Genomic DNA, 22,189 nt, shown 5'->3' with positions numbered 1-22,189 from the left:
TCTAAATCTAGGTTACACAGAATTTAATCCAATACCCGTAAAAATAGCCCGGCCTACCCATGTTACGACTGACCTTTACAAGTTTAAATGGAAATTCCGTAGTTTGCAGAACTTCGTAAGTTATTGCCTTCCACTACTGTCAGGGAACGGCCCGTCTCAAACATTAAAGAAACTTAAATTAATGTAATTTAGTTGTTTCCGTGTCGTTTTGACAGAATGAATGAATGAATCAATCAATGAGTGAGTAAACCAACAAATGATCGAAATCACTTTATGGGACATTAAAGTAGAAGGAAAAATGTAAACTACCGTAGGCAGAAGCCTTTATTGGTAAGAGCAATCTCTTTAGTCTGACAGCAACAAAACACATTTTTATGATATCTTAAGTTCCTTCGTTCTGAATTTTCCTCTAGTTCGTGAAATCAGAACAATTTTATTCAACGATTCAAAAAGAATAAAATTATTCAAAGTCATTTTTTTTTAATCTACGTCATTTCGCAACGTGTATGGCTTCTTTTCTATATTCCAAGATATTATCACCAAGTCTTCTTTTTTATCGTGTGGGTTGTGAGGTGGATTACCAACCTCATCAACCCTGGTGTGAGGGTTACTATTGAGCCGCCAAAGGCCCCTGACATGGCTCATGTAACGACTACTTACTTATATCAGTAATTAGTAACCGGGACCAAGGGTTTAACGTGCCTTCCGAAGCACGGATCTTCTTACTTTCGGACAATGAGGTGATCAACCTGTAATGTCCTAACCAAAATAGGGATTACAAAGTGTTTTTTTTGTTATATGTCCCCATCGGGATTCGAACGCAGGACCTCGCGAGTCTAACGTAACCACTGGGCCACGGAGGCCGTTATCATCACCAAGTAAAAGCATTCTAACACCAAGTAAAAGGGTCCACAGAATACTAGCGTCGTGACTCGCGCCGCGGCTTATGCTGAGTGAGGCCCTTTTATAAAGGACACCACCACCATCGTTGACCAGTTTATACACTCAATTATTTGTATTTCTCGTGTAAGTTGTTTTTATTGTGTGTTTTTATTGTAAGTTATGTGTTTTATAATATATGTTTGTTATTTGTTTTATATTTGTTACTGTGGTGTCCCTTTATAATAAACGTTTCTTTCTTTCTTTCTCTCTAAAAGCGTTCCTAACAGAATTCTACCGTCACGTGCATTCAAAATACGAGTATTCAAATTGATATTACCAACACACCTCGCATCTACATTACGTTCTCAGCATTATTGCATAACTATGTGAATAGCAAATACTGATCATAGAGGAAACGATAAAAATGTAGGAACTTCCAGTACTATACGGGCTGTTAGTGGCATAACGAATACTGAGGGGGATGATTCAGACTATGATTCTGAGTTGATATCAAGTAGAATTTTCTGTCGCAAAAGAATAGAGTGGAGTGAAATTTTCCGTGGAATGACAGTTCTAATCAAGACAAATTTAGTTATTTTTTCAGTTGGTTGTCTTATGTTATTTCATAACACATTTTTCAATTAGGGTCCTTACTGCCTCTAAATTAAGTTCCAAAATAGACCTAAAAAGATTAAGGAAAGGCTATTCAATTTGAAAAATTTATCCGTGTTCTACCTCCTACAATTTGCATTAAGGAGACGACCGCCCGTTACATTAAGATCATGTCACAATTCATATATAGAAGCAGTGTATCAGCTTAATATTACGTTTTAAATATCATCATCATCAGCCCATTAACGTCCCCACTGCTGGGGCACGGGCCTTCCCTATGGATGGATAGGGAGATCGGGCCTTAAACCATCACGCGGGCCCAGTGCGGATTGATGGTTATTAACGACTGCCAATGCAGCCGGGACCAACGGCTTAACATGCCTTCCAAAGCACGGAGGAGCTTGAGATAAAAACTTTTTTTTTTTGGTCACCCATCCTATGACCGGCCTTTGCGAAAGTTGTCGCTCCGTTTTAAATATACTTACACTAAAATTATTAGATTGTTTGAGGTTGTCTGGAGGAATTTCGCTCAAAGTGTAAAAAATACTGCAGAAAGGAAATTGCCAAACCCGTCAGCAAGTAGAGCCGATTAAACAAAGCTGTTACAGTGGTTATATATACGTACAGTGTGATCATGTGAAGGGATTTCTTTGGGCCTCTCAATGCCCTCATTAACTTTAATAGCGGTACGTAATTAGGTACTTTTTCAGTCAAATTCTTTGCCTTTATAGGCAATGCTTCGTGTTATATAGGTGTTGGAGGGATAGAAAAAAACAATCTTCTTTAATTATTTTTTTTTTAAATTTCTCGCATTTTTTCGTAATGAAGTAAGTATAATACATATTTGTACATATTGAATTTAATGATAGGTTTGCCGACACTTCATTTCCAATGCAAACTTAGTCTTTTAAATATTAAATATATTTTTCATATTTTTTATAAATAGAAAATCTTTCGAATCATAATTAACATTCGAATAAATTAGTTAGTAAATAATTATTTGAATATCGAATTATAATTTAAATGTACAATTTTTATTTGAATTACGTATGATCTTTTGAATACCTGACATACTTCTCTTGCATCCACATTCATCAATCACTAGTCTATGCTGCGAATGAAGGTTACATGGGCGAGTAAGTTATGTAAGACACCTACAGCATTTACGATTGACCTGTATGAGAACACATTACACAGTCAAGCCCGTCAATGTAACTTCAGTCCTATAGCGGCTGTATGACGGCAGTAAAGAGAGCGCGCTTTAATCAAAGTTATGAACACAAATGCCTCCCTTGTTTCTGCCAGTATTCAAAGGACGATGATGCATTAAAACTTTTTAGGGCGTACGGTCACGAACGTTAATATGTATACACTTTGGTACCATGTCACATTAACTTTTATGACAAATTGAACTGTAAGTCTCACTAAATATCAAATATGTTAGTGCGACAGAGTCCTAAAGTGGGTACATTATATTGCTCATGACTGTAGTTTATAGCTAACAACTACTTATTAATTTAGGTGTATCTATTTTGCTGTAGAAAAGGAAATATTTTGATGAAATGGTTTTACTGTCTTGTATTGTTGTTGTTATGTCGTGTGTTTAAAAAAACTAAAAAAAAATTAATTCAGGTAAAACCTTTTACATACATATGTAATTAACGAATACAACATTACATACATACACAAACATACACAAATTACATTTTTTTTTGTGTGTGCTGTGTTTGGTTTTCTCTCCGCGCGAAGGATTATCACGTGGTCAGCGGTGAAGGAAAACATCGTGAAGAAACCAACATTCCAGAGAAATGCATTTTCGGAGGTATGTGACCTAACCTGTATTGAGCTGGTTTTCCCTTCGCGGGTTGGAAGGTCAGGCAGGCAGTCGCTTCTGTAAAAAACCGGACCTGTCATATCATCAGGTTAAGTAAGCAGACCCTGTGAAAAACGGGATAATGCTAGGGAGATGGATGGGTCTTACTGTTTAAAGATCAGCCTTTAATTATTTTTTCGGATCATAGAATGATTTACTAACAGGCACAAACTTTCTATTAGATTAGTTCTCAACTTTTTTTTACGTGACTTATTGAAGATTTGCCGCAGATGATATTAACTACTTGGCCGGATAAATGGGGAGCGCTGAGGACTCTCACCCGCTAAAGTTCTTAACAATTACAATTAGTATCGATTGTAGACAATTATTTATACTGTATATCTATCTCCATCCTTGCTCGGCAGCCACCGTGGTCCAGTGGTTGAGCTTTGGGCTTATGATACGGAGGTCCCGGGTTCGAATCCCGGTGGGAACATATTACAAAAATCACTTTGTGATCCCTAGTTTGGTTAGGATATTACAGGCTGATCACCTGATTGTCCGAAAGTAAGACGATCCGTGCTTCCGAAGGCCTGTTAAGCTGTTGGCCCCGGTTACTATTTACTGATGTAAGTACAAAGTCGTTACATGAGTCATGTAATGTCAGGGGCGTTTGGTGGCTCAATAGTAACCCTGACTGCAGTAGTTTTAGGCGGATGAGACGTTCGTTATGTAAAAATTGACGATTCAAAGTTTAACTATGTTACCTACTGAATGAAGATATTTTTGAATTTGAATTTGATCCATTAAATAAATAATAAATAAACATTTCCCGGGTATTTTGTAAACACGGTGCGTTTAACGTCACAAAAAATGCACAATACTCGCGGCGTGTACCCACCCATCCCTCATCAAGGGTCGCAATTTTTCTCTTCCGCACGTCAGCTTGTCATGACATAATTTCTGACACGACAAAAGACGTGGCAGACACGATGGCAGGTTTGACACGATTGCCAGTTGATTATATATTTTTAATCTGTTGGCTACTTAATAGTTGTAACAATAAAGTATGAAATATGTTGGATATGGTAGTTTATCGTTGTAATTTATAGTTGTGAGGTGAATTACTAACCTCATCAACCCTGGTGTCAGGGTTATTATTGAGCCGCCAAAAGACCCCTCACATGGCTCATGTAAACGGCCTCCGTGGTCCAGTGGTTTGAGCGTTGGGCTCACGATTCGGAGGTCCCGGGTTCGAATCCCGGTGGGGACATCACAAAAATCACTTTGTGACCCCTAGTTTGGTTAGGATATTACAAGCTGATCACCTGATTGTCCGAAAGTAACACGATCCATGCTTCAAAAGTCACGTTATGCTGTTGGTCCCGGTTACTACTTACTGATGTAAGTACGTAGTCGTTACATGAGTCATAACAGGGGCCTTTGGTGGCTCAATAGTAACCCTGACACCAGGTTTGATGAGTTTGGTAACGATACTTAGTACCCAATAGTTATTCTTTATTAAGAACATTTTTAAATATTTTATTTTTACAAAGCTCCTCTGCTGCCTCTCCTCCCGTGCATGTCGTAAAAGCCGACAAAGGGAAAGCGTCCTACCAAAAATGATGAATCTATATGGGCGATAGGCTGATCCCCTATCACCATACGGTTCATCATTATCCATCTTAGGACTTAGTATCAAAAGTGGCTTCAAATAGTCTTCTGATTATTTGTGGCTCTGCCCACCCCTTCGGGGAACATGGGCGTGAGTATATGTATGTATATGTGTTATTTTTACAAAATAAGAATGCGTTTTTTTTCTGTGTATTACAAGACCTGAAATACGGGCGGCCATGTTGAGCTTCGAGAGCGAGAAAATAGGTAATTATGACGTCAAATCTGTACAGCGCCATCTATAATTTCTTCGGGGAACGTAGCCTGGAAAGTCCAGCATTTTTTTTTATAACAGACATCGGTAAAATAAATAGATAGAATGTACTATTCAAAATTTCGAATTAATGTGTTATATAACTCTAAATTTACCACTACTCCTCGTGTAAAATGGGGGTCTTTTGACCAAATGGAAAAGTTTATAATGAGATAGTGGCTTTTCGTACAGTAATATGTGATATATGAAATAGTATAATGAGTCAAATACCCAGTTGCTGTTAAACTCTCTAAATTCAGCTGAATTTCATACTAATTGCAACCGGGTTTATATTTCACGGTTTGAATGCAGTATCTATTATTTTCGCAACATTGTTTTGTAAAAGATATTACCTTCTTATAATAAATAATCAGTTCAGTAGACACGTATAAAACTTCTGCTTATTTGAAATTTGTTGAGCATCGTTTACCTTCTCAATGGCCCCGATTCCTGCAGACATCTCCTAATTTTAAAATATCATCGTCATCATCATCAGCCCATTAACGTCCCCATTTCTGGGTCACGGGCCTTCCCTATGGATGGATAGGAAGATCGGGCCTTATACCATCACGCGGGCCCAGTGCTGATTGATCGTTATTAACGACTGCTAATGCAGCCGGGACCAACGGCTTAACGTTCCTTCCGAAGCACGGAGGAGCTCGAGATGAAAAATTTTTTTGTGGTCACCCATCCTATGACCGGCCTTTGCGAATGTTGCTTAACCTCACCAATCGCAGACCGAGCGCGTTTACCGCTGCGCCACCGAGCTCCTCATTGCTCATCAATTTTAAAATATACCTGTCATTTTTTTATCCGCCGAAAAGGAAAGGATCGGATGACTGACAACATGACTGTTAATTTTAAAATGAATGACTGAATGTCTGAGTTATCCCGCTGATATGCAACCCGTTTGCCGTGTGCTGTCAACTTAATTCTGTCGGGTTATTGGCCAATATAAAATTTTGGAAGGGTTATTTAAATTTCTGCATAAAATTGTCACGTGTTGCATAAATTTTATGCCTGTCGATTACCCGTCTCTTTCCTTTTCGGCGCATAAGAAAATGATAGGTATAACTTAAAATAAACTAAGATGGTGTATATCGCAATCAGCGCCATTGTTAGGGTCCGCGTAAAGAATCAAACCGCGTTCGAATAGGGGCAAAAACGAATACACTTAATGCTATTCGAATATTTTTTACTGGATATTTTATTAGACATTCACAAATACACAGAAATAAATGAAATGTACATAAATACACTATATACACACTATAATTATGACTTTCTTCCAGCAGGTTTTAAATAATTAAAGAGTTCTCAAAAGTGCTTTCATACTAAGTGCCAGACATCTCCAACAAGTCATCTAACACACCAGCATATTATTACAATAAAAAGTAATACCTACTACGTAACAGCCTCCGTGGTCTAGTGGTTAGAGCGTTAGGCTCACGATCTGGAGGTTTGGGTTCGATTCCCGATGGGGACATTGTCGAAATCACTTTGTGAGACTGTCCTTTGTTTGGTAAGGACTTTTCAGGCTTGAATCACCTGATTGTCCGAAAAATAAGATGATTCCGTGCTTCGGCTATTAGCCGTAAAAACACCTCCACCAACCCGCATTGGAGCAGCGTGGTTGAGTGTGCTCCATACCCCCTCCGGTTGATTAAGGGGAGGCTTGTGCCCAGCAGTGGGACGTATATAGGCTGTTTATGTATGTACCTACTACGTATAGAACGGTAACCCTCTGTCCCGCACCAATTCATATCAGGCGCCCACCTCACCCCCTCTGGGTTTCATTTTAGTCATAAATGACCGTCGCTAAAAGTAAGAAGGTGAACGCGCGAATTGCGTCTCGTTCACACTTACCTACGTCTTAGACGCTACACGATTGGAATGAGATTTTTGTATGGAGTTGTATGGGTGTGACGTCAGACAGGGAAACCCTTTCATTTTAATTAATAACTAAGCAGACAACAAGTTCAGAAAGGATTGATGGCGATTGTTCGAAGTTTGCATTGTCCCAGAGTACGTGTCAACGGATGTCTTCATAAGACGTCCGGAATTGTTTCTAACTTCTTAAAGGCAGTTACCTACTCACAGAAAATGGTGTAATGGTTACAATGCTATTTTAATATAAATATTAATGCATGCCTTTTTTTTAAGTTCTTTTGTCAATTAGTCATCATCATCATCACCAGCCCATTAACGTCCCCACTGCTGGGGCACGGGCCTTCCCTATGGATGGATAGGGAGATCGGGCCTTAAACCACCACGCGGGCCCAGTGCGGATTGGTGGTTATTAACGACTGCTAATGCATCCGGGACCAACGGCTTAACGTGCCTTCCGAAGCACGGAGGAGCTCGAGATGAAAACTTTTTTTTTTGCGGTCACCCATCCTATGACCGGCCTTTGCGAAAGTTGCTTAACTTCAACAATCGCAGACCGAGCGCGTTTACCGCTGCGCCACCGAGCTCCTCAACCTGTCAATAAGTATAAGGTACAATTACGAAAATTGTTATGGAAGAGCGGTGTCACCACTACAAGCACATCTATGCATGAAAGAGGCCTGTGCCCAGCAGTGGGACATATATAGGCTGTTTATGTTATGTTACATTACATACTTCTCTTATTATATTTGTGAAGTTGTGAACGATCTTCCGAGGTGTCTGGGCTATTTTTGTACCGGTAGACTCTGACATGGCTCATGAAACGATTAGGTTAGTTTAGTGAGTTAGGACTGACCACGGGAAAGAAGAAAGAGTTTGGAAGGGCCAAGTGTGAGCGAAACGCGCGCTATACAAGTACGGTCAAATAGTTCATACTTCAACTTTGCACTCCACTCGTCGAGTGAGGGTCTACCCTAATAAATTGAAAATAAAGGGTTCTATATAAACAATGAAAGGAACTCCAAAGTTGTAACTTGATAAGAACTTGGAATTTGTTGGACTTTCCAAAGCAGTAGACGACTGCTTGTCGCGTTTTAGCTATATTGTTGTATTTATACCTTTTTGTTCAAAGCGAGGGACAGTTTGAATGACAGTTATTGGAGGTAGTTCTCCAATGAATATAGGTAGAAAATTAAAGTTCTTTTTAACAAAAGTGGTACTAAACATTTTATTTCATCATCATCATCAGCCCATTAATATCTCCACTGCTGGGGCACGGGCCTTCCCTATAGATGGATAGGGAGATCGTGCCTTAAACCATCACGCGGGCCCAGTGCGGATGGATGCTAATGCGGCCGGGACCAACGGCTTAACGTGCCTTCCGAAGTACGGAGGAGCTCGAGATGAAATCTTTTTTTGTGGTCACCCATCCTATGACCGGCCTTTGCGAAAGCTGCTTAACTTCAATAATCGTAGACCGAGCGCGTTTACCGCTGCGCCACCGAGCCCCTCAAACATATTTATTGAGTAAAAAATCTTACACAATAAAAAATAAAGTAGAAGTGGGCACGTCAAAAAAAGCTATTACGGAGTGGACACCTATTGGACGCAGAGGTAGAGGCAGATTCAGGAAACACGACCTGGACGCGTTTGAGGTGGATTGGAATGAGTTCGCTCAAGATAGGGAGAAGTGGAAGCTCAGAGGTGGGACACTCCAGGCTAGTAAAAAAAAAAATCAAAAATTAGTTATTGTCTACAACAGCAGAAAAAAGTTTAAATTAAGTATGTCTACTTTTTACAGTTTTGTTTAAAACTCGACTTTAATTTATCTATACAGGTGAAAAATAAAAAAAATGTGGAATTTAAGATAAGTAATTGGATAGACCTAAATTGTGTCTGGAAAATACCTAATTTTATTTTCACCTAAAATATCTGAGTAAAATTAATACCGAATTTCTATGAATAGAAAACATATTTTTCTTTGTAACTGTCTGGTTCACTTTTGTGATTACTAATTAAATAATTTGTTATTTAATAATACACTATATTTCATTTTATTTGTCATTTAATATTTTCCTTATAATTAAAATTCTTAAGTAAAAATATACCGAGATAGGTACTTACCTATCTTTTTTTTCGTCAAAATAAAAGTTGTACTTCATATAACACGTATTCCTCTGACAAGAATTACAAAGAAAAACAGATGTTACTTGATTATTTTGTGTGAGTGTAAACTCAGTAGTATATCTATAAAATAAAATGTGCAGATTCGCTGACAAATTAAACCGTTATTCCCATTAACCTCTTAAGACCGAGATTTCCAGACACAATAGTTAAACAATGGGGTTTGGATTTATAAAGAACATTCGGTCTTAGGAGGTTAAATGTCAAATATGATAGTGCGACAGGGTTCTAAAGTGGGTACATGACATTGCTTATGACTGTACATAGCACTTCATTTTATTTCTTAGAATATACATAAATATTAATTAATAAATACATGAAGTGTCATAATATCAAACTAACACACTCAAAATTAATTATTATACTTAAGTACAATTTTTAAAATATTTAATGTCTCTACTAAAACAAAATATTGTTATTCTTATTTCACCTAAGTAATAAATACATAACTCGCAAACCGACAGAAACCTTGTATACGTTATATAAAAAAAAACAGTCCAATCTGTCTAGAATAGCGTTGAAAAAAGCGGGAATTTTTCCCGTTTTTTTCAAATTCTTTCGTTTTTATACAAGTTTTATTCGAAAGTTTCAAGAAAAATAAATATGAAATATTTCATGTTTTTTATGAATAAAACGAAAAAAACCGGAAAAATATGAAAGAAACGGAAAAGTATTAATGTTTTTAGAAGAATATTTTTATTATATTTTGGAGGGTCGAATGTTTTTTTTCTTGTTTTGTTGTCATACGCTCATTCCGACCCACAGATACTTAGTTCATGTCACGCACGCACTACTACAATCATTACATGTACCTAATTTTAGTAGTTAGGTACTTTTCAGTCTTATTGAATAATTTTAACAATTCACAATACAATACAATACAAATACACTTTATTGCACCAAAATAAAAAGAAATAATTACAAAAAGTCTCTTAACTAAGTACATGGCCAATGGCGGCCTTATCGCTTAAAGCGATTTCTTCCAGACAACCATAAGGTGAGGAAAAAGGTAAAAAAAAAATTGAAAGATTGCGGGTACAAACTATGCATACAACTTAACAACAAATACATGCAAATAAATATATAACATACTTACAAATATAATATATACCTAACCTATATACATAACCTAGCATATATACCTACTTATATAAATAGTACACACAAAATACCTAATAATAAGCAACGTGCTAGTATACGTTAGATCAAATTTACATTTAATGCAATCTAAATCTTTTGAATTTGAGCCTTGTAATACTGATTCTTCAGAAAGCGACAGTGACTTTGTATCTGATTTGTGAGCAAGATAGAAATACAATATGCCTTATTGTTTTAAAAATTTGGTGATAAAAACTTGATTTTTTCAATCGTTTTTTTCTAATTTGTCAAATTAAACGGCGAAAATTCATTAAATACCCGTTTTTTTCCTAAGGTTTTTTTCGGATATATTTCAATGTAACAAACAAATAAAACGGTAAAAAACGAACTGACGTTTTTTTCACCGAAAAAAAACAATTTGTTTCTTTCGGAATTTTCAACGCTAGTCTAGAAACGTCGATACCAATTCATTTACAAATTAGACCGCAGTAATAGTCAAAGAAGTAACATTCATCGAAAAATTCGTTCAATTTCAAATTCTCTCTTTGAAGTTTCACTGTGTTTATTTTTTATAAAATATAGAGTGGTTTTCTGAATGTACATGATTCCTTTTTCAAAAATAATATCTTTCTGGAAGGCTATGATGCAATAAAAATAAAAAAGTTATGCACATACTTGCATAACAAAATAGATTGCTTTAAATAAAATCATAATTAATAAAATATTTAATTTTAATATTAAAATCCATTCTTTTTGTGTAGGCACTTACAGAAATACCTTTGGAAGTTGGAACACTTTCAAAATATAGATGTAAGTGATATTAGTATCATAGTAGACCACGGAATAGAAGAAAGAGAATGGAAAGGCCCTAACGCGAATTTTGTATGAGAACCGCAGTCGCCGGTTCAACGCGCTGTCTATAACTCCTGCAAACAGATTAAGCTCTACTGCTTCTCAAATTCCATGACCGACGTGGATTTCCTCACGAGGCTTCCGTCACCGCTGAGCACGTGATAATCTTTTATGATCTAAACATGGATTCGAAAACAAATCCGACATAGATTGTACAATACAATACAATACAATACAAATACACTTTATTGCACCAAACTAAAAATAAATAATAATATTGTATTGTATTCTGAATGATAGATTATATTGTATTTTCACAAATAATAAACAACATGAGGAGCTCGGTGGCGCAGCGGTAAACGCGCTCGGTCTGCGATTGTTGAAGTAAAGCAACTTTCGCCAAGGCCGGTCATTGGATGGGTGACTACAAAAAAAATGTTTTCATCTCGAGCTCCTCCGTGCTTCGGAAGGCACATTAAGCCGTTGGTCCCGGCTGCATTAGCAGTCGTTAATAACCATCAATCCGCACTGGACCCGCGTGATGGTTTAAGGCCCGATCTCCCTATCCATCCATAGGGAAGGCCCGTGCCCCAGCAGAGGGGACGATAATGGGCTGATGATGATGACATACATAAACTCACGCCCGTAATCCCTAATGGGGTGGGCAGTGAGCAGAGCCACAAGCAATCAAAGAATATTCGATTTTTTCCCTGCAGATTATTACTGTCAGTCATTCTACACGTGTGGTATGTGCGTTAACTTTACGCAACGGGCATACAGCGACCTGCGCGTCCAGTACAATAACGCGCTCAGAATGCTGTTGGGGCGACCGTGGCGCTGCAGTGCGTCGGGCATGTTTGCAGAGGCGCGCATTGATGACTTCTGTGCCATTATGCGGAAACGCAGCGCCTCCTTGCTGTCGCGGCTCCGCGGCACTACCAACACCATTCAACACCATAAGTGGGACTCCCCATTGCTGCGCCGATGGGTGAAGCTCCACCTCTCTTAAGTTTTCATTTGCTCTGTTTTATACTAACCCTAGCTTTAAGTTGGCATTGTTACTAACATCTATGGACCTGTGTATGAAAATAAATAATTTGAATAAGAAACAAAACGACATTTTAACAAACTATCGCGGAGCTCCGTACGTCGTAAAGTTTGCGGACGAGTGTAGTGCAAAGTTGTAGTATGAACTATTTGCTTTACTTCTATGGCGCACGTTTCGCGCTCACTTAGACCTTCCAATATCTTTCTTCTATTCCATGTAGCATACTGAAAGCAGCGAGGACCGGATTACATTCTGAAAACACCGAAAAATTCTCATCATTATAATACTGTGGAGGATGAATGTGGAGGAAGCAAGAGAAGTGTGTCAGGATCGAAGCAAATGGAATTCTATAGTCTCTGCTTACCCCGGTGGGAAATAGGCGTGAGTTTATGTATGTATGTATGTATAATACTGTGCAACATTATTCGACAACGAAAATCTGCTCGCATGGGCTTGAGGCGCTGCGAACCGATATTTGGTGGGGTAACATTGAACTTTATGTACTTAAGTGATAATAAAAACTTTCCATTATTATCAGAAGGTATTAGCTTCGACGTCGCTCTTGGTAAACGCTGGCCCTTAGCATCTGGAATAGTCATCCCTAGCATTATCACATTTTTCACGGGGTCCGCTTACCTAACAGGTTCTAATCACGTCACAGCCCTAAACCAATGATTTTATAATTGATCTTATGATTATCATGTGCTTATTGGTAAAGGAAAACAGTGTGAGTAAACACACATCATCTCCCTAGCATTATCCTTTTTTCAAAGAGCCACTAACCTAACCTGAAGATTTGACAGGTCCGGTTATTTACAGAAGCGACTGTCTGTCTGACCTTCCAACCCGCGAAGGGAAAACCAGCCCAATATAGGTTGTTAGGTCACGTACCTCCGAAAATACATTTCTCGGGAATGTGGGTTTCCTCACGATGCTTCCGTCACCGCTGAGCACGTGATAATCCTTTATGATCTAAACATGGACTCGAAAACAAATCCGACAACCATTTTGTTTAGGCCTGTGCTTGTTACGCGGTCTTACCATCTGAAATCAATGATAGATTAAGTATTGTATTCTCACATAACACACAACATGAGGAGCTCGGTGGCGCAGCGGTAAACGCGCTCGGTCAGCGATTGTTGAAGTTAAGCAACTTTTGCAAAGACCGGTTATAGGAAGGACCACAAAAAAAAGTTTTCATCTCGAGCTCCTCCGTGATTCGGAAGGCACGTTAAGCCGTTGGTCCCGGCTGCATTGGCAGTCGTTAATAACCACCAATCCGCAGTGGGCCCGCGTGGTGATTTATGGCCCGATCTCCTTATCCATCCATCCATAGGGAAGGCCCGTGCCCCAGCAGTGGGGACGTTAATGGGCTAGTGATGATGACACCACATGAACTCACGACTTTATCTAGGGGTAGGCAGAGGTACGCTCATCGCAAGCTGAACTAAGTACCCACACGTCACCAAGCTTTCTGTTAGACCACCTTAACAGGTGCGGAGCCGTAACACTGTCTATAACGGCTAGTCACTTGTGTTAGGGACTAATATAATATTAAGACTATCAAACTTTACTACAATTTATAACTTTGTCTCAAATCTGACGAAGTTAGCATTGACGTAATATTATATGTATGAGTAAAGGATTTGACACTCTAATTGGGTAGAAGGGTACATTCAGTTTGTACAAATTCTGGTTCTCTTTGATGCTAATTAAGTTACTTTGTGTAATGTGGGTTACGTAACTACTTCGTGTAGTATGTTGGCAGCTGGGGAATTATAATGTTTAACTTGATTTAACCCGATCAGTGAGAATATAGCTACTGTCGATATTTAAATGTAATCATGATACTGAGTACAGTCATGAGCAATATCATGTACCCATTTTAGAACCCTGTCGCACTATCATAATTTGACATTTAATGAGACTTACGGTTTAATATGTCAAAAAAGTTAATGTGACATGGAGTCAAAGTGTATACATATTAGTACTCGTAACCGTACAAGTAGGCCCTGCGCAGACGACAGACTATCCGTGACGCACTTTTTATTATATGCAGTAACGCGCCGGACTTTTTGCGCGTCGTGTGCGTTACTGCATATAATTGCATAGGTTATATTTTCACAGACTAAAAAGTGCGTCACGGATAGTCTGTCGTCTGCGCAGGGCCGTATGCCGCTCTGGGGGCTAAGTACCACTTTATCCCTTTGGCCTTCGAAGCCCCGGGATGTTGGTGATCACATGCCCTTTACGTTGTCAAAGAGACTGGGCGAGAGAGGGGATGTGATGCTCGCTTCGGGTGATACCTGATGCAAAGGCTGTCCATCGCCATTCAACGTGGCAACGCGGTGAGTATCATGGGCACCTTTGCGCTTTGGGGCTGTTTGACTAAGCAGGAATCCTTGCTACAATGTTTAATTAAGTAGGTATTTTCTGATTTGTTTTTTATAATTGTATGTCGTTTCCATATGTCGGGCCTGTGGAGTCCCGGACTTTTGGAAGGCGTGCGTGAGGCCAAGTCAATTAAGACAGTTTTATCTAAATGTGGTGTGACACGTGCTCAGCGATGAAGGAGAAATGCATTTCGGACTTTGAGGGAGATGATTTAGCTCATTTTTCTGAGTTAATATCAAATGGAAAAGTATAGAATTAAAAATAATTTAAAAAAACACAAGTAAATATCTACGTGAATTTTGCGACGGAAAATTCAACTTATTATTAACTCAGAATCATCCCTTAAAGTTTTCGTTATGATGTCACTAACTCCCTGTAAGCAATAAATAAATAAGATAAAAATGGTCAAAAATAATACCGTCGCCCATAGACAGACACCCTATGACCGACCCTACCCTACACTTTAAAAAAATACCGTCGCCCATATGGTGTATATGGACGACGGTATTTTTTTTTTGAAGCGTTTTAAAATAGGAAACTTCAATAAAGAATTTGCAAAAAAGTCGATATAATAAATAATAAAATAAATCTTTATTTTACCTTCACAAAGGTAACACAAATTATGTAAACTTAACTAAGGTAATAATACACACTATAGTGCCTTTGTGAGAGACTGGTGTCGATACTAGGTGTGACCCTGTGTGACAGATCACCAGGCTCCCAACTTCTTACGGGACTCCTAATTTATAACCTTAGAACTATAGGAAAGTGAAGCCAAAACAAAAACATAAAAAAACAAAATTGAGTGGTACACAAAAGAAGTATGTAAAGAAGTTCGAAGAACAAAAAAAGGACCGTGAAAGTAAATAATATAATAAAATATAGCCCGCCTCGAAGCGAACCTGGCCTACTAAGTAATTATTAAAAAAATATACTGCTAACCTGTAATAAGTTGTGTAGGAGTGGCGGGCCCGCCCAACCGGTGGGCCCGCACAAACGCTCCTGAAAAGCCTCCCTCTGCTATGTAGGTTGATTCTGCACCTGAAATTGAGACAATTATACCTTTAGAGCCATACATTGAATTTAGTCTTTAAAACACAATAATATGAACTCATTACAATTTACCAGAATCACAACCTTGTACAACCGATTATTATTGTACCAGGGATCTTAGCCAAGTTGTAAATTTGTAGTTTCCAACTAGTCAAATAACTTTCTTTTTACTAAAGGTCAAAACAAAAATTATTATTAATATCAGAATATGTGAAATTATTTTTCATTTTTTTTTGACGTGACTTATTGTAGATTTGCCGTAGATGACATTAACTACTTGGCCGGACAAATGGGGAGCGCTGAAGGCTCTCACCCGGTACAACGATTAAGACAACAGGCCTGAGGGTGCACAGTTGGGCGCGAACCTCGGCTCAGGGCGTCGTCTGAGAGGAAGAATATTTGAAAGGATTAATCGACACTATGGGTCGATAGCGATAAACGCTGATTGAGGGAAGTCGTCGACCACGCCGGCGGGATCAGTATCGGGTTTCTGAAGTGCTTGGTGCCGCGAGCTGAGTGGCTGCCTCTATGGCTAGAGTAATCGAGGTCGTCGGAATCGTATATTACGTCCTTCAGACGCTGATACTTTTCAGTACCGTCCCTAAGCGGGAAATATTCGGATGCCGCTACTACCAGGGGATTTGGGTGGTGCGGAGCAGAATCGAAAAAACGGCTATCTTAAGTTGCTTCTCTTTATTTATATCAGAATAACCTGGTCTTGGGTGTAATAAAAACGGTCATCATTTATACTCAAAAACAAAGATAAAAGGTGCATTATAATATGTCAGTTATCCATGAAATTAGAAGGTTAAACGAAATCACATTTGTACAGCGCTATCTATAATTATTATTTTTTTGGGTACATGGCCTGGAAATTCCTCGTTGAACTCATCATCCTCCTGCCCTTCTCCTACTCTATACATCGGCACAATATGACTGTGTACTCTTCCATTCATCTCTTGTTGTCGTGAACCATACATAATCATGTTAGGTCACGAAGTATCTGAATTCTGAATCACATTCTAATCCCATATTCTAACATCGTGGGATTTTTACCCTATATTTAGACAGCTATGGGCATGTTGCCCATTTGTGGGTATTTTGCCCCATAGGTATTCATATAACTACGAAACATTCTAATCCCATATTCTAACATCGTGGGTTTTTTACCCTATATTTAGACAGCTATGGGCATGTTGCCCATTTGTGGGTGTTTTGCCCCATAGGTATTCATATAACTATGACACATTTCAGTTTTGGAATGTGATTCAGAATTCAGATGATTCGTGACCTTACATGATTATGTATGGTTCACGACACTTGTTAGACATATTCTCAGTCACCTTTCACGCACAATTCTTCTTCACACTTTCCTTCGCAGTGAAACTAGAATCTAATAATCTCTGTTAAACTTGTAATAAGTTGAATTGGCTTTATCACGGATATTCGTACTCCGACACTATGTAGGGATGGTTCCGTATGCCTTTTGTCTTCTATCTCGACTCCAGCAGGCAGCGCGCTGGCTGTGCGCCAATTCACATATGAAACCAAGTTATAAGCGGATGGTAATATTCGGGGATGTGAGCGTAATGCGTAGCAATTATAACTTCTGTCACAGCCCAAACACTTCATAATAAAAACACACATAAAAAAAACTAAATGGTCACATTTGGAACCAAATTTGGTCAAATGCTGACCAACTGTACTATTTTTAGTGCAAATAAATGAATTATGAATTATTATGACACTACATATTGACGTTATCGAACACGTGTGTGTGACGTCTGACCATACTTCTGAAGACTAAAGTAAGACCGAGGTGTGTGTGGGGTGTGTGTGTGGGGGGGGTGAGGTAAACCTAGCTCAGCCCCTGGTGGGGAGCGGAGAGTTGAAGTTCTACACGTGACGTTATTCTATGCTATTGCCTCCGCGGTCCAGTGGTTGAGCATTGGGTTCACGATCCGGAGTTCCCGGGTTACAAAAATGACTCTGTGGGTCTTGGTTAAGACATTACAGGCTGATGATCCGATTGTCCGAAAGCAAGATGATCCGGCTTCGGAAGGTATGTTAAGCCGTTGGTCCCGGTTAATAGCTACTGATTGAAGTACGTAGTCGTTACATGAGCCGTGTTAGGGACCTTTGGCAGCTCAATAGTAACTCTTGCACCAGGGTTGATGGCCGCTGGTAATTCATCTAATAACCCACACCATACAAGACGATGATGCCTTAATCTGTGTTGATGCTATAATAAGGAGAGTTGTATAGTATATATCCACTCCTTGCCAGCTACCTTGTTGTTTTTTTTGACGAGACTTATTGTAGATTTGCCGCAGATGGCATTAACTACTTGGCCGGATAAATGGGGAGCGCTAAAGGCTCTCACCCGGTATAATCTCGGCTCAGGGCGTCGTCTGAGAGGAAAAATATTTGAAAGAATTAATCGACCTTAGTGGGCCGATAGCGATAAGCGCTGATTGAGGGAAATCGTCGACCACGCCGGCGGGGTCGGTATCGGGGTCCTGAAGTGTTTGGTGTCGCGAGCTGATTGGCTGTCCAGCTACGTTGTGTAATATACGTTTGTATTTGTATGTAATATACTACGTTGTGTAATATATTGATTCCATGAATGTAAAACCATGAAAACAATAAATTATCAAGTTATCCTACAAGCTGACTTCAATGAATTGCGGTTTTCCCTGATTTATGGAAGCGTGAATTGTTTTTCGACAGTTTCATTATAAAATTATATACGTATTTCAAGTGTGTTTGTACCACACCCCACAGCAAATTTACTTGTACATTTATCACAGACTTTGTACCGGGGCGGTAGAGCATAATTTTCTAATTTGGAGTTTCATTTGTAACTTTGCAGAACTTGTATCGTTTCTGGCAAGGCACTTGTTGGATTGCTTTTATCTGCATGTTATATTGTTGCTTGTCAAATTATGTTGTTGTTAAAAATACATACACATACATACATAAATTCACGCCCGTAATCCCAAATGGGGTGGGCAGAGCCACAAGTAATCAAAGACAACTTGCAGCCACTGTTGATACGAAGTCCTAAGATGGATACGATGAACCTTATGGTGATAAGGGATCAGCCTATCGCCCATAACATTAGTCCATCATGTTAGAGGATGCAATCCCTCTGTCGGTTTTTACGACATGCCCGGGAAGACAAGCAGCTGAACGTGTTCTATGTGTTGTTAAAAATAAATATTGCGAAAATCAAATAATATTATCGTCACTGGAAAGGCAAAATTACGTAAGCGCCAAAAGGCCATTTCGAGAAAAAGCCGTTTAAAGTTTCATTTTTTCGTTTTTTTATCATAACTTTTTACCCAATTATCCAATTTAGATGATGTCAATGTAAGGTTACATTGTTTTTTAATTTTCTATGTCCAGCAATACATATCATAACAGTTGGATTGCTATTTTAGGATATAGTGGCGCTTACGTAAAAATGACTTCAGTTTACAGTAAAGCAAATTTACTTAACCGCCATCTGGTTAAAATATTATTTGGAAGCAAAATTACTTACAGCTCTTACGACAATGCATACGAGAACGACAATATTTCTTTAAATATAATAATACTCTAATGTTAGCGGAGTAAAAGTTACTGTAACGACTTTTACACATCTGCTTTCATTATGTGAAAATTGCCTAAAAAGTGATCGATTGATTATGTCAGTTCACCAAAGATTCTTTAAAGTAAGTTTTTGTAATATCTTACATGGGTAAAAAGACGTAAGAGACAAATAATTATTCTTAATACCTCCTTAAATTACTTATTACTTCAATTGATTTATAAAAATAGCTATTAAAATACTGAAGTGCCAGAAATAAAGTTTCATAAAATATAAATAATAGCGTACAACCCGTTATCTGTTTGTAAAAGTTTCTTTTTAACACTTTCAAAGACAGAACGTATACGGACGTTCCGATTCCAAGGTGTCATACTACCTATTATGAACCACCAATGACCCATGGTCTCGGTCCGTGAAAGGGTTAAACGGTTTTATTTAGCTAAACCCGTACGGTATATTTGTATCAAAATTAGATATTGCAATTTAAGTACCTTCCTGTTGTCAGATTAATCTGAAATTTGGTACGCACCTTTAATTCCGATGTCAATACAATATAATAAAATCAATAACATTATAAATCTAAGATGGCAGCCGGTACATAATGGGGGATTACATATTTTTCCAAACCCTCTCAATATGGGTATCAAATGAAATAGCTACACAAGTAGAATACTGTGATTATGTCAAAATTTAAAATCCAAGATGGACGATATTACAAAATGACTGAAAGAAGGATGTTGCCCTTAATTTTGTCATTGGCATCCACCGTCCATAATATGCAGGGCAGCACAGTGGATCGCTGGGTAATGATGCCGCCGACGAACTGGCAAGGAGAGGATCAGACACCAGGGTATATGGACCCGAACCAATCCTGCCGATACTTTTCAGTCAGTTACGCTCGTGGGTACGGGACCATACCCAGCAACTACACAACGACAGATGGGCACAGCTGCCCACATGCAGACAGTCGAAGGATATCATGTCTATGATATCCAATTTACTCGCCGACTGCTTCGCTTAAACCGCAATGAGCTCCGAATAGTAGTGGGCAGTATAACGGGTCACTGCCCACTCAACAAGCACCTATTTAGCGATAACGGACAGCCCACTTTGCAGAGGCTGTCTGGACGCAGAAGAAACTGCCCCCCATGTAATCCTGGAATGCACGGGAGTGTCAGCACAACGGGTAAAAGTCCTCAAAGGAATGGGGTCGCTCCGCGAAGCCTGTGAAATCCCCAGGAGGCTTCTGAGCTTCTGGAAGGAGATAGGTTGGCTTACGTAGTCAACAATTACACGCATAATGGGCCACCTTAGAGTCTAAATGCGGAAAACAGAGCCCACTAACATAACATAACATATGCAGGGCAGCACAGTCGACCATGCAGTAGTATATTTGGGCTCAAAATTGTTTGAATTAGGACAAGCATACGTGGCTCTAAGTCTAGTCAAGTCTCTGGAAGGGTCAAGTCTTTTTAATTCCTCAATAATTTATAATTCCTCAATAATTCCCCTTATTGTTTTTCAGAGTATTTACCACGAAGTTTAATACACTTTTCCATTCGCTCGAACCAGGTATTATTTAACATTTATTCCACTCCATAGTAGAGGTGTTCAAAATGGCTGACTTGAAAGCGTTGGCCGCTTCTTCACCGCACTGGAACCTTTGACCGCGAAGAGTTTCTTTTTTAATTTTATGAAATGTAAAGAAATCATTGGAGCTTAGGTCAGGACTGTATGGAGGATGGTTAAGAATTTCTACGTTTTCCTGCTTCAAATAATCGTTTGACGAGCGGTGTGTGAGCTTGCGTTGTCATGGTGCAGCATCCTGCACCCCTGCGCATCATAACGCGTCGCTTTGGGTTAGATTTTCGAAGTTCGGCGATGACTTGTGGTAAACAAATTGTGGTATACCAATCCGCATTAACCGTCCTACGATCTTCAAGTGCAATTGTCGCAACATGACCGATTTTCTCCACGAAGGTAGCCACCATCTTCTTTGAAGTGCTTCGAGAGCGAACAACTTTAGTCGGCTTTGACTCGTTTTGGAAGACCCAAACTGTGGATTGTTGTTTGGAATCAGGATAATAGCATAAATCCAAGATTCGTCACCACTGATGATGTCGTACACGTGATTTGACTCTCCTCGGTTGAACCTCTGAAGAGTTTTCTTACACCATCTGACGCGGGCTACCTTATGATCGTCAGAAAATGCGGGATGCAACGGCAAACTAGTTTTCTCACACCAAGTGCCTCATGCAATATCGTTTAAATGGTTGTCCCTGAAATGCCTAATAACGCCTCTATTCTCGGTATGTCACATGACGATTTTTGAGGATTAGTTGTCTCACAGCAACGATATTATCTTCAGTGAAGGCGGATGTCCACGCTCGAATTCTAAATACCAGCGTTCGATGGTTCGCAGACATGGCACTTCATCGTGGAATAGAGATTTTAACTGTTTGAAACACTGAAGTCGCGGTAGGCCTCTTCGAAAGTTATAAAAAATTTTTCTTTGTAAGATTCATTTTCGGACGTGACCTGACAGATTCAAACCAACGCTGTGACTAAACAATTGCATTAATCCTAATGCTTTCAATTGGTTTGATTCCAACAAATTTGAATTTTGAGTTCTCGATTCAAAATTGGCGCTAAATATGCAAACGACAGAACTTAAAAAGTATAACAAAGTCGCTTTTTCTGTCCCTATATCCCTATGTACGCTTAAATCTTTAAAATTGCGCAACGGATTTTGATGCAATTTTCTTTAGTAGATAGAGTGATTCAAGAGGAAAGTTTATAGGTATGTATAATAACATCCAATAAATAGTGTAGAAAACTGTTATTTTT

At 38.9% G+C, this 22,189-nt stretch overlaps 1 protein-coding gene across 3 annotated transcripts in view; it reads right to left on the bottom strand.

Moving 5' to 3' along the window:
• Window positions 1-22,189, bottom strand: part of LOC126371691 (RING finger protein nhl-1) — a 169,973-nt gene that overhangs the window by 80,788 nt on the left and 66,996 nt on the right. For all 3 annotated transcript variants that reach the window (XM_050016990.1, XM_050016988.1, XM_050016992.1), the window contains exon 3: window positions 15,640-15,738. The gene's annotated coding sequence lies outside the window, so the exon portion shown is untranslated. The remainder of the gene's footprint in view (window positions 1-15,639; window positions 15,739-22,189) is intronic.

This window comes from Pectinophora gossypiella, chromosome 13 (genome assembly GCF_024362695.1).
Source record: "Pectinophora gossypiella chromosome 13, ilPecGoss1.1, whole genome shotgun sequence".
NCBI classification, from domain to species: Eukaryota; Metazoa; Arthropoda; class Insecta; order Lepidoptera; family Gelechiidae; genus Pectinophora; species Pectinophora gossypiella.
The sequence above is the reverse complement of the archived record's forward strand: the minus strand, read 5'-3'. Positions and strand labels throughout refer to the sequence as shown.